Source organism: Chionomys nivalis, chromosome 13, assembly GCF_950005125.1.
Source record: "Chionomys nivalis chromosome 13, mChiNiv1.1, whole genome shotgun sequence".
In the NCBI taxonomy this organism is placed as follows: domain Eukaryota; kingdom Metazoa; phylum Chordata; class Mammalia; order Rodentia; family Cricetidae; genus Chionomys; species Chionomys nivalis.
The window spans coordinates 58675799-58688364 of NC_080098.1; the positions used below are offsets into that span (position 1 = coordinate 58675799).

General features: G+C 43.6%; 1 protein-coding gene across 8 annotated transcripts in view; it reads left to right on the forward strand.

Moving 5' to 3' along the window:
• Phactr1 (phosphatase and actin regulator 1) overlaps positions 1–12566 on the forward strand; it is a 424574-nt gene that overhangs the window by 175018 nt on the left and 236990 nt on the right. The window lies entirely within an intron of this gene.

Genomic DNA, 12566 nt, shown 5'->3' on the forward strand with positions numbered 1-12566 from the left:
TTACCTCCAAATTTGGGCAGATTGGGGGAGGTGAATGTGTTGAATTGAAACAACCCTTAAAAGTGGTACAGTTCTTAAGTGACAGGCTCTTATACTATTCAGTTAGAAATGTCTTCTCAGTGGTTCTTACGTCTCCAGGACCACATTTGAAAATTCAAAAGCCTTGTCATAAATTTCTGTCATTTTCTCTTTCCTGGGTGCCAAACACCCCATTTATCCTGATACACAAACAGATAAAATTAAAGAAGAAAGCCAAAGATGTCCTGAGCTTTTACATTAAAATATACATTTGAAATATAGATGGTTATTATAAATATTTATGATAAATATAATAACAGCTCAGGGGCCACCTAATAAAGACCGTAGTGGTCCCTCGGGAAAACCTTGTTTAAATAATTGAGATCCCTTTGTTTGGATTTCTATCAATTGAAATGAGCTAAAGACCCTTATTTATGCCCTTTGAGTATGCACAGAAAACTGAGATTCTTAAAGATGGCCTCCAGACACCATTGAGCATGTGACTTTGAACCACTTAGTCTTGGGCACATTGCTTGGCACTCTGATTCCCTACAATCTGATGATATGCCTAGGTTTGGGTGCCCACATTTCCTATGCCAACAACTTGGGCTCACAGTTGTACAGAGAACTTCCGTATTACTTTCAGTACAGGGGCATTCTGGGAAGTTCTTGTGGATACCAGGTCCTGTCCCTTACCGGGTATTTCAGTACTTTATGGGATATGTCAGAAGAGGTGACATAGAACAGATTTTGAAAATTGAGTTCTTAGGGGAACACAGGCGCTTTGCTTCGACCAATAGGTTTTGAAGCTGGGTTGAGTTGTGTTAAAGTGCCATCAGTTTAGTGAGCAAACGTGGAGCAGGTTTCTTGGCCTTTATAAGACTTTTCTCATCTATGAAAGTGGGTGATAGCCAGTTGCATTGAAAGTAAGGAAGTGTCGCACGGATAAAGCCACACAACTTAGGGAATCGCAGCACCTTAAACCACCTACTGTTCTCATTGGTCTCCTTGACAGCATTTAGTGACCGCAGCATATTTAGGGGAAAACCGAACTAAAGGCCATTCATGTTCGTTCATGTACCAGACAATAGAAAGTATGTGTGAGCCCTTATCCTAGCATCTCTGATCCTCGACAGGCTTTGGAATGAATTCACTAACTTGTCTATCCTGAATAGAAGAAAGCATCTTTGTCCCCATGCTTTGGGCATGATTTGGTTTAAGCCACCCAGGGTGCCAATGGCAGCACCTGGTGAGCATTATTGGCCTCCAGATGTCCCTGAGCGCTCCTAACTGGGAAATACCACCCTACTGATCCAACTGCTAGAGTAACCCCTCAAAGGCAGCCCTTGTCTACGTTAAGTCCAACATACGGCCCATTTGATGTTACAGCCTATTTGATTTTGCCTCTACCTTTGTCTCACCCTGAATCAACTGGAGTTAGGAGTCCTGGGGATTTTAATCCCACTAGAGTAGAAGGGCCACCGTGGTCCTTGACTATGTTCCCAAGGTTCTAAGACCACCTTACGATTAATCTAAAGGTGACCAAGGCCCTCCTTTTGCATTCCTTGATGTTTAGCATACTGCGAAGTTTGGAATCCACGGTTTCAGGCTAAAAGGTAAAAGCATGCAGATGCCTAGCTTCCAGCTTCCCAGGACATCATTAAATGGGTACAGCTTCCTTTTGGGGGTTGTCTTGAGGAAGCAGTGGTGAAGAACTGCACAGGGCCTCCTTTCCTAGGAAACCCACAAGATAATGTCAACATTCAAGAGAAACGGGACAAACAACCCAACCAAACTGCAGGGGAAAATGAGATCACACTTTCTAGAAAACGGAAGTACATGTTGATAATTAAAAAACACCCTAGACGTGACCATGTCATGGTGCTGGGAGGAAAGGCGAAGGGGCAACGTGTGGGAAAAGCAGCTCAGGAAATGAAAGGAAGGGACAAGCTTAGCTTGTGCCCTGAATACATAAATTGTTTAGTTGGATCTTATTTCCTCAGTTACAAAATGATAAATAGCAATTTCTACCTTTCCCCCAAGGTACTGGAAAGAAACCAATGAAAGTCTCTGTCAAAACTTAAGAGATGGACTGGGGACCTGAGGCAGCCAGGAAAGTGGTTGCTATGTGAGGTGAGGGTTAGAGTTCTCATCACCAGAACCCTAGTAAAGGCCAGGTGATTATGTTGCCTGCCTGTAATTGCAGCACAAGGAAGGACCTAGGGACTCCCTGGAGTAAGCTAGCTAGCCAAACTAGAATAGTGAACTAAAATAGCTAAAATAGTGAACTCCGGGTTCAACCAGAGACCCTACCTCAGTAAATAAGGGAGAGGGTCATCAGTATTGGCCCTCCATATGCATATGCATACACACGCACGCATGTACACACACACACACACTTGGACCTCCACATACATATATGCACATGTGCGCACGCACACACACATTCACGAGCATGCACATATGCAGCCACACACATGTGTAACCACATACATGTGAATACACACACACATTGGGCCTCCACATACATACATGCACACGCGTGTGCACACACACTCACAAGCGTGCACATATGCATCCACACACATATGCAGCCACATACATGTGAGTACACAAACACACATACACACACATATATCTATATATGCAAAACAAACAAGCAAAAAGCTAAGGAGATAGAAACCTACAGTATTCCTCATGAATCTAGCCAAAAGAAACAAAAAAAAAATTATTTAGCGTTAAAAAATGTCAAGCCAAAAGGAATATATGTATTAGTAAAAAACAAATTTTCTTATTTAAAAAAAAAAGGAAAATAATTTCAACTAATCTCTAACTTGCAAATAACCAGCAGGTGTTATGTCAGTTGGCTAGGGCTGCTGCCACGACAAAATGCTGCCGGCTGGGTAGCCGTCACAAAAGGAACTCACAGCTCTGTAGACTAGGAAGTCTGAGATCAAGGGGCTGACAAGGTTTTCCCTGAGGCCTCTGCCCTTGGGTTACAGACTGCTGTCTTTTCACTGGGTGTGATTGTTCTTTGGTCTATGTATTGTTTATGTTCTGATCTCTTCTTATGAGGACACACTGGGTGAAGCCCTCCCTTGTAGCTCACATGCCACCTGAGTCATCTCTTCTAAGGCCAGCTCTCCAAGTGGAGTCACCGCTGAAGGTCAGGGTTTCAATATGAATCGACAGCTATTCAGTTAAGGATTTTTTTTTTTAATGTAGCATCCTTGTTTCTAGAGCTAGTGAGATCAGTTAGGAACCTAGCATTTCTCTAAGGAAAAACGGTACCTTCTTCAGTTGGTCACAGGCTGACCTGCAGATACAACCTCAGGTCACCTGGGTCAAGCAAGCTTGAAGAGAAGCTTGACTTCCTGAGGTATTGTACTAGGTGGGAAAGCAAGGGCCTTGTTTCATTGACTCCCACTAGGTGTTCTGTCAAGGAACTGAATAGGTTATCCTTAACAAGGCTGTATCTCAGCAAGAATAGCTGGCTCTCCAGGAGGGAAGATGCCATCTTGATCAGATGGCCTCTCGAGGTCCAAAGGATGTTGGCACTTCTCTGGACAACATCCCACTTTCTTTCACTCCTCTGCCTCACAAAGGAAGTTGAAAATTGATACTTTCATCCAGGTTCAGAATATGATTTAAATGACGATATATGCTCACACCCTTCCTATAGTCAGCCCCCAGCCCTCTCTCTTCCCATCCTTCATGAATAGTGACATAGCCCCTTGAAACAGACACACATATTCTCACGTGCACTCACGCACATCAATGCAGAGACAGAACTTGGGAGTAAAGTGGAAAATGATGTGAACATGGTATTTGCAGATCATATCCTCTCGAACTTTTCTCTCTTTGATTTCACAGAAACTGATTTCGAAAGTTCTCAGTGTGATGGCAAGCACGGGCACTGACAGCTGTTGCAAATGTGCTGACCCAGAAAGGCACAAACCAGAAAAGAGTAGCAGATGGAGTGTGTGATTCAGGTGTGCGCAGGTGAGGGCGAGAGTGCACACCCCTCCTCTCCACCCTGCACTAGCAGGGAGGAGGCTTCTGCACCTTTAGCAGGCGCGTTTGTACAGCAGTTAGGTGGGGCGTACTCCAGTTCGCAGCTGGCAGTATGAATGCTCTATCTAAACAAGAAAATTTGAGCTAAAGTGTGGGTGGTGGAGGGGGGAGGGGTTACACAGACAAGACATGCATTGGTTTTCCTTTGAGTTAACTGCTGCTGGCGATGAAAAATTGCATTAAGAAAAGCAAAGGAGTCCATATTGAGTGGTGTGTACCACATCCCATCATGTCCTTCGTTAAGACTATTCATGAGAGCAGAGAGAGGTGAGTTAGTGAAGGGCTTACCATACAAACACGAGGACCTGAGTTCCATGCCGGAACCCATGTAAAAACCCAGATGTGGTGATGTGTAGTTGTAATCCCAGAACTGAGGAGACAGAGGCAGGAGGATACCTGGGGCTTGTTGGTCAGCCTATTCAGTGATCTTCAGCCGAAAAGACAGCATAAATGGCACCTAGGGAATGACACTCACACACACATACATGTGTTCATGCACCTACACATATGTGCACCCACACAGACAGATGCCCATCCAATAGCCATGCATGGGAGGTATCCCTCGAATGCTTTAGATAGAAAGGTCATTCCCTGGGTGTTACAGTCATGACCGATTCCCAGCAAGTCAAGAACACACTGCACCAGGCTCCTTTCTCTGGACTCCTCTGAAGAGCCAGGGCAGATAATGTGTTATGGCTTCGGTTTGCCCCAAGCTTCAAGCTTTCTGGAAGCAAATCCACCAAAGGTATTGAGTGCTCATTTTGGCTACTAGAATGAGATTGTCGGAAAAAAAGTGTGATGTAATTTACAATACGTTGTTGTCTGAACTGCTTAGCCCTGATTTGAAGGTTCATGACTTACCCCCCAAAAATGTTCTGGTACTGAAAATGGTAAGAATATGCATTTGGGAGCAAGTTCCCATCTTTACAACCAGTGTGGGCGTTTTGGCTTTTGTGATAAATTGGAAACACTTCTAGTTTTTTGGTTGATTCGTATGTAGAATCTCTCAAACCAAAATGTGCTTTATAATATCATGTCTTCTTCCACAAAGGGAAAGCTGAGCGCTGTGTGGGGGCTGTTGTTGTTGTTATGGAGTTTAATCAGCAAGCATTTATCATCTACTGTACTAAGGGCAAGGCATTGTACTAAGAGTTTCACAACGTATGAAAAGATGAATCACACCATCCCATACCTTTTCAGAGAAATAAATCATGTGCATAAGAGTTTTAACAAAATGCAGAAAATGACAGCTTCCATGAGAACAGAAGAGGGGGGTTATCAAGGTGGAGAAGAGGGAGGGGGTAATCCTACCTAGAAAAGCCTGTCGAATTATTTCTCACAGAAGCATCTGGAGAGCTGGGGAGCTCTATTTCCATAGAGGGTGAATAAGCAGAGGGGGCCAAGAGGAGAATGGATGGGACACCCCAACAAAGGCTGGAGAGGAGCAGGAAGCAGATTTCTAGAGGACTTACCTAGGGGTGCACAAGCCCAGGGGCCAAGTCAGCTTTGTTGGTGGTGGAGGAGGGGCAGGGAGGAAGAAAGTGTCCTGTGGTGAGATGCCTTGGAAAAACTTGAATGGCAATCCTGGAAATGACATGGTGATCTCTTCTAGCTATTTGTAGGGTGGCACAAATAGAGAGAGGCAGATAGTGGTCATTAACGACAGCAAGCACAAGGCCAGATCTGCACAACAGATGCTTAGTTTATCTGGCTTGAACTGTGCCTCAAACCCACCAGCTACGACCAAGGCAGCTGATACTGCTTTTCCATGGGTTCTGTTTGTGCTGTTTCACCTACTTCCTAGAGTGGAGTGTTTATAAACCAAATCAGTTCTCCAGGCGCTTGCGCACTCATTCATGGGAGTGCGCTGGGCGCTGGAAATTCAAGCTGGAGCTGAGTAAGGTGACACTCTATTTAGGCTCCCGTCCTGTCCGTGTGCATTTTGAGGTATACTAATTGTCATACCTTGCTGACTTTGTTGATGCTGTTGCTGTTTGCAATGACCTCGACTGTTACAATATTGAAGCACCCCGCAGCCATGTAGAGCTCCTGACTACAGGCAGGTTGTACTGTGTCAAGTATCACACACACACACACACACATGTTCATCAGCACTATTCAAGGCATGAGTTACATGAGCCCACATGTGGGCTGTGACTATGGGGTCAATGCTGACAAATCAACAATGTGTGTTGAATATGTATTTAAACAGGAATACATATAAGACATATGTATGTATTGGGGGGTCCAGGAACGTGTGCCACCATAAATTTAACTCTGCATGTCCATAAGGGTAATGCTTCAATACTCACTAAGTAGCATTCACAGTGACTCCATAGAACAGAACTGTGAAGGAGGGAAGTCCTCCAGTTATTTCCCTACATGGGGAGCTAAAGTAAGGGAGTCAAGAAAATATCTTAGCTAGCAAAGTACTTGTACTTGGGCCTTGGATTGATCCCAAAATCCTTGTAAAAAAAAAAAATCCAGCACAGGGGACAGGAGAGTTGTCTCAGTTGTTAAGGACACTGTTGTAATATGAGCGGCGGGGCTGCGTCCCTGGCACCTGGCCGCCCGCATAGCTTATGCCCCAAAATAATTACATGGAAATTGTATTCTTTTGAACACTGCCTAGCCCATTAGTTCCAGCCTCTTATCGGCTAGCTCTTACATATTGATCTAACCCATTTCTAATATTCTGTGTAGCACCACGAGCTGGCTTACCAGGAAAGATCTTAACCTGCGTCTGTCTGGAGTGGGAGAATCATGGCAACTCCCTGACTCAGCTTCTTTCTCCCAGCATTCTGTTCTGTCTACTCCACCTATCTTAATTCTACCCTATCAGAGGCCAAGCAGTTTCTTTATTAATTAACCAATGAAGGCAACAGATAGAAAGATGACCCTCCTCCATCAGGACACTTGTTGCTCTTACAGAGGAGCCTGGTTTGGTCCGTCTTCACCTCCAGTTCCAGGGATCCAACACCCTCTTCTGACCTCCATATTCACCAGCATGCATGTCGTAGATATACATGCAAGCAAAATATTCATACACATACAATGAGATAAATAGATCTTAAAATAACAACAAAAAGCCAGAACATTGGTACCCCCTTGTAATCCCAGTGCTGGAGTGGTGGAGATAGGCACATCCCTGGGATTGACAGGCCAGCCAGCCTACCCTATTGGGAGAATTCCAGATCAATGAGAGATTCTGTTTTTAAAATAATAATAATAATAATGTTACACATGAAGGATTGACATTTATGGTGGTCCTCTGTCCTTCACACATCCACACAGCAGTTTAAGACTGGGGGAGAAGAAAAAATTACTCAGGACTACATAGCTAACATGAACCCAGTGTCAGACCAGAATGCCATGATGAAATGGGCGTACATTTTAATCACAAGATAAAGGACCTAATTTGGAAATTACAGTGAAGAACGGAGGGGAGGAGACAGACTAGAGATGGTTTAGGAAGTAGGTTCAATGGGACGTGGCCACTGATTGCATAAGGAGACAGTTTCCAGAGTGTGATAGAGCAGCCTGACTGTTAGAATTCAGGGAGTCTGCGGGTCGAGGCTGCAGCAAGGAAGGCACTAGACTCAGACAGCAAGGGTAAGAGCTCAGGTTTGAGAGCAAGAATATCAGGTATGTTAGGAGCACTCGCCGTTTACAGGCGCAGTTGTGGCGCTCCTATGAATGATCTAGTTTGATCCTGACACAGTCCAAGGGTGGGGGACTGCGGTTCCTGTTTTGTAGATGAGATACTGAGACTCCAAAAGTACAACAACATGCCCACAGACACCCTGCAAATGAATACGAGAACAGGGATTGCAACCTCAGGCCGCTAACCAGGGAGGTTTTCGTTGCAATATGATGCTTTAGAGCTAAAGAAGTGCCAGTGATGCTGATCACACCCTGCCTTGAGCCCCGTCTCTTGTTTTCAGCTGCACTTTTTCCAGCACTTGCCTTCCTCCACTTTTACTACGCATCTCTCTATCTACCTGCCAATTTTATTCAACTTCCTCTCCCCCAAAGGAATGTTGTTCTTCTGGCCTCTAGGTGTCTTCCTTTTCCTCTTCATCCTCCTCTTTTTCATCCCATTCTTTCTTCTACTCTGTATTGCAAAGGGATCGTTACAATTATTTGGTTTTCGCAGAAAATGGACATGCCGAGCCATGTGTGTTAGTATATCGTTTAAAATATTTAACATTTCAGTGTTTCCTAGAATATAATACATGTCTTTGAGAATTAATCTCTAAGTCCTTCTTAGGTTCCTGTTAGTAGAGGTGCAGTTTGCTTACAGACATGCTCACCAAGAGAAACGAAACCAAGAGAGATTACATTGTTTGTCTATTAGATTTGGAAAACCTGGCATAGAAAGCCATGATTCCCATTTATAGTTCTCCTCAGACATCAACGACCTCTGATTTTTTAAGATTGCAATCTTTCTGCAGGTGTCCCAAGTCTGTATTGGTGAGCTTTATTTACAGATTTTTCTGAGATAACAAGAAATAAGATATTCCCCAACACTTTACCTAGTTTCACAACACTCGGGCCTGAGGATAAAACAGCTCTGTCATAAAACAGACGGTATTCCATCCGAGATGGCTCAGGGCCATTTATTAGATTCAACATCAAATTAACAATACATAAAGGAGACTCAAGCCAGAGTCTTAGGTTTCTTTCTGCCTAAAATGCTCCTTGAATATGTCTAAGAAGGTGACCATTATTTCTGGCCACGTGGAAGTGCTGTCTCTGGAGCTGTCGCCGTCTTCAAACATTCTCCAGAGCGCAAGCCTGGAGCTGCAGGGAGACCTTCAATCTAGAATCGCTGCAGGGCGAAAAGACTTCACCCAAGGGGAGCTTCCATTCTTCAAAATAACCCAAGTCTGAGGCCCTTCATTTATGAATTCAAAAAGTCAAAACAGCGGCGCAGGTGGGAACGTAGTAGATGTTTCTACACTCAGTGGACCGGAGCTTTTCAGTGAAATCCATCCTGCATTTATGTAGAGATCTGCTAACGTAGGAACAAAGGCTCTGAGAGCTCTGTCTTCTTCCCCTTGGCCATAGCCTGAAAGGGATCTGGGTAAGTGAAGCTTCGTTTGATCCAATAAACACTAGAAACCATCTTTCAAGTATCCCAGACAGAACTGCGTCCAACATGTGCTTTGCCAAACCCAAGGGAAATTCGCTGCATATGTTTCTGATTCATTTATAGTTCAATCATCAAAACATTGCTTCTCGAGGACTAGTTGTGGCCAAGAAACTCTTTAGGAGCCATTTAAGAACATTATCTTGAAAACAGGAAGCCTTCCTGTGCCAAGAGCTCACAGATGCTCGGCAGAGGAAGTCTGGATATTAAGCTTTCCTAACCTGGTAGGGCGCCCCCCCCCAAACCCCCCTACCATATTCCATCTTTCAAATGATATCTCAGGATATAACTCTCTGCCTGACTCCATAATGTTAGCATGCAGCCATTAAAAAACTAAAGCAGAGGGCTGGGGTATAGCTCAGGTGGTGGAGTGCTGACCTAACATCCATGAAGCCATAGGTTCAATTCCCAGCACTGTATAACACGCAGTGTAGTGGTACAATCCTGCAATCCCATTAGTCAGGAGACAAGGACAAGAGGATCATAAGTTTAAGGTCATCCTAGGTAGGCTACAGAGTGAACTCAAGGCTAGCCGTCAATGCATGAGACTCCACTGTTTTCTGGTTTTGTTTTGTTGTTGTTGTGTTTGTTTATTTTAAGTAGATTTTTACAAACAGGCCTGGAAAGCACTAGATTCCAAAGAGCTATTGACTCCAAAAAAGAAAGAAAATTCTTTTTATTTTTCAAGTTTAAAAAAAAAATTACTGTGGTTACTCACGGATAATGTTGAAGTTGGCATCTTAACCAGTATATGTGCATAGCTCAGCACATTAACCAATCATCCCCACATCCCAATCTTTCTCTGGAATCCTTCCTTATGCAAAATTGAAGTTCTGTGCCCATTAAGGAATAGCACCTCCCATTCCATTTCCCATCCTTCCAGCCTCTACTAACTGCTGTTCTACTAACTGTCTTATTAGAAAGTGGCACTCATCCATTAGCATAAACTAACTCTGTCACTAAAATGCCAAGAGACTTTTAGTGTATGGATTCTTGTGTATATAATTCTGGGTTTAGTATAGGAAGAGGAATAATGTCTTGGCAAGATTGTGTGATTTTTAGAGCTTCACAGTGAGACCCTTTCCAAAAAAAAAAAAAAAAAAAACCTATGTAATCGGCACAGAGAAGACTAGGCCCTGCCCTCGGTGAAAGCATGATGATCAAATAAATCAAAAAAAAAGTCTAAGACTTTCTAGAAAGAAAAGTGGTCTCAGGTCAGTGTCACGTGAGAATCTCCCAGGACATCTCGTAAATGATCCTCAGATCACAATCCTCAGCCTTCCAGCAATCTGATGTGGTTGATCCTTGAACCATATTTTGTAAAAGAAGGTTCTAGAAGGTGAGTAGATATTCCTAGGGAGCCCTTAAAATTCTAAATCAAATATTTTGGGAGGCACTGGAATTTCTTAAGTGCCTTAGAGCTAGTATGGAGTACCTCTGACTTGGAAATGCAGTTCATATTTCCATGCTGTCTCTCCCTAAATCAAATAATTCATGTGGGCCTCTAGTGGGTATTTAACTGTAGTGGATTTATACTTCTCTAATAGGAGCCCCAAGCAGCTATTTCCATTTTGCTGATAAAAGGAGCCAAATGCTTTAGATTCCTGATGTGTTGACTGCATAGCTAACGTTCAGCTTGAAAAATCTAGCAAGCTTATATTCTCACCTACAGAGGTCATCCTACAAACTCAGGTAAACTACATGGAAAAGTCTGAACAGAACTAACACACATCCTCAAACATTAGGGAAAAAAGGCTAATATTCACAAATGTTTAGACAGGTATCCTCAGAACCTTGCATTGAGAAATATAAAGAGAAATTCTTGTGTTACAGATGTTTGGAACAGATGCTACAATCCACTTGTCTGCATTTGTAAGATCAATGTACTATTACTTCTGTGGGACTGAGAATTCCACTTGTGACTGCACACTGACGGGTCATCTCAGATGAGGCGTGTGCATTCCATGCCCCAAGAGGCTGAGAGTGCCCTCTGTGGTTGGTGTCATCAGCATCACACACCAAATATTAAAGAGTGCCTGCAAAACGCAGTTGTTTCCACGTTAGCCTTATTGAATCCGAACATTTCTTTCGTTCAATGTGGCTCCTTCTTATTCGTTCCTAATTTCTAATGACAGAAACTATTGTGGGCCAGCAAGGTAACTTGGCAGAGAAGGAAGGACACCTGCCAGTAGGCCTTTTGTTCTCTGAGCACACATGGTAAAAGGACACAACTTGTCCTCCAGCCACACACACACACACAAACACACACACGATGACACACAAACATACACAAACAGAGATAGACTGATAGACACATACACACACTAAATAAATTATTAAATAATAGAGAAATCTATTTGTTCTGGTAGGTGGATGCCCAGTCAACCCCTTAAACTGTGCAATGCTACTTTACAGCTAAAATTTCACCTATCCAAAAAGCCACTCTTAGCTACTCTCACTGTTTTATTGGCTAGTGGCAAGCTTTTAAGAATTACAAATTTTGCTGTCTCAATATTTTCCACTTTGTGCTGTGGGAAGTTCATGTGCGTGAATCAAATGCTGACACACACACACATACACACACCCCACACAAAAAATCATTATGAAAGACTTGGTCATTTCCCAGGAGCTGAAACTGTATTGTAATGACCAGAAGTTGAATAATGATCACTAAGAGAACAGACATGACCAGGACAGTCATGAAAAGGTGTGTGTGTGTGTGTGTGTGTGTATGCGTGCGCATGCACACTCACCTGTGCTCACGAATGAGTGCAATGTGAGGTATTTTCCTCATTTACTCTCCATCTTATGTTTTGAGGCATGGTCTCTCTCTCTCTCTCTCTCTCTCTCTTGAGGCATGGTCTCTCTCTCTCTTTCTCTTCCATCTCTCTCTCTCTCTCTCTTTCTCTCTTTGAGACATGGTCTCTTACTGGAGCTGGAGCTCAGTGTTGGGGCTAGTCTGGGCCAGTGAGCCCCAGGTCCCCCAGTCTCATCATTACCCTACCAGTATCAGGCTGCAGACACACACCACTGTGCCCAGCTTTTCCATGGCTTCTGAGAATCTGTAATCAGGTCCTCATGCTTGCATAGCAAGTACTTTGCCCACTGAGCCATCTCCCCAGAAACATGAAGATATGTTGTTGTTGTTGTTGTTGTTGTTGTTGTTGTTGTTGTTGTTATAAAACACTGTTTTGAGCTCTGTGTGTGGCCATCCAGGACTGGAGAAAATCATTCAGGATCCCTCTTTCTCGTGTCTTTTCTGACCCCATCTCTACCCATTGTGAGTGCTAGGGCCTATGACTCATTTCTTGGCCATATTGTC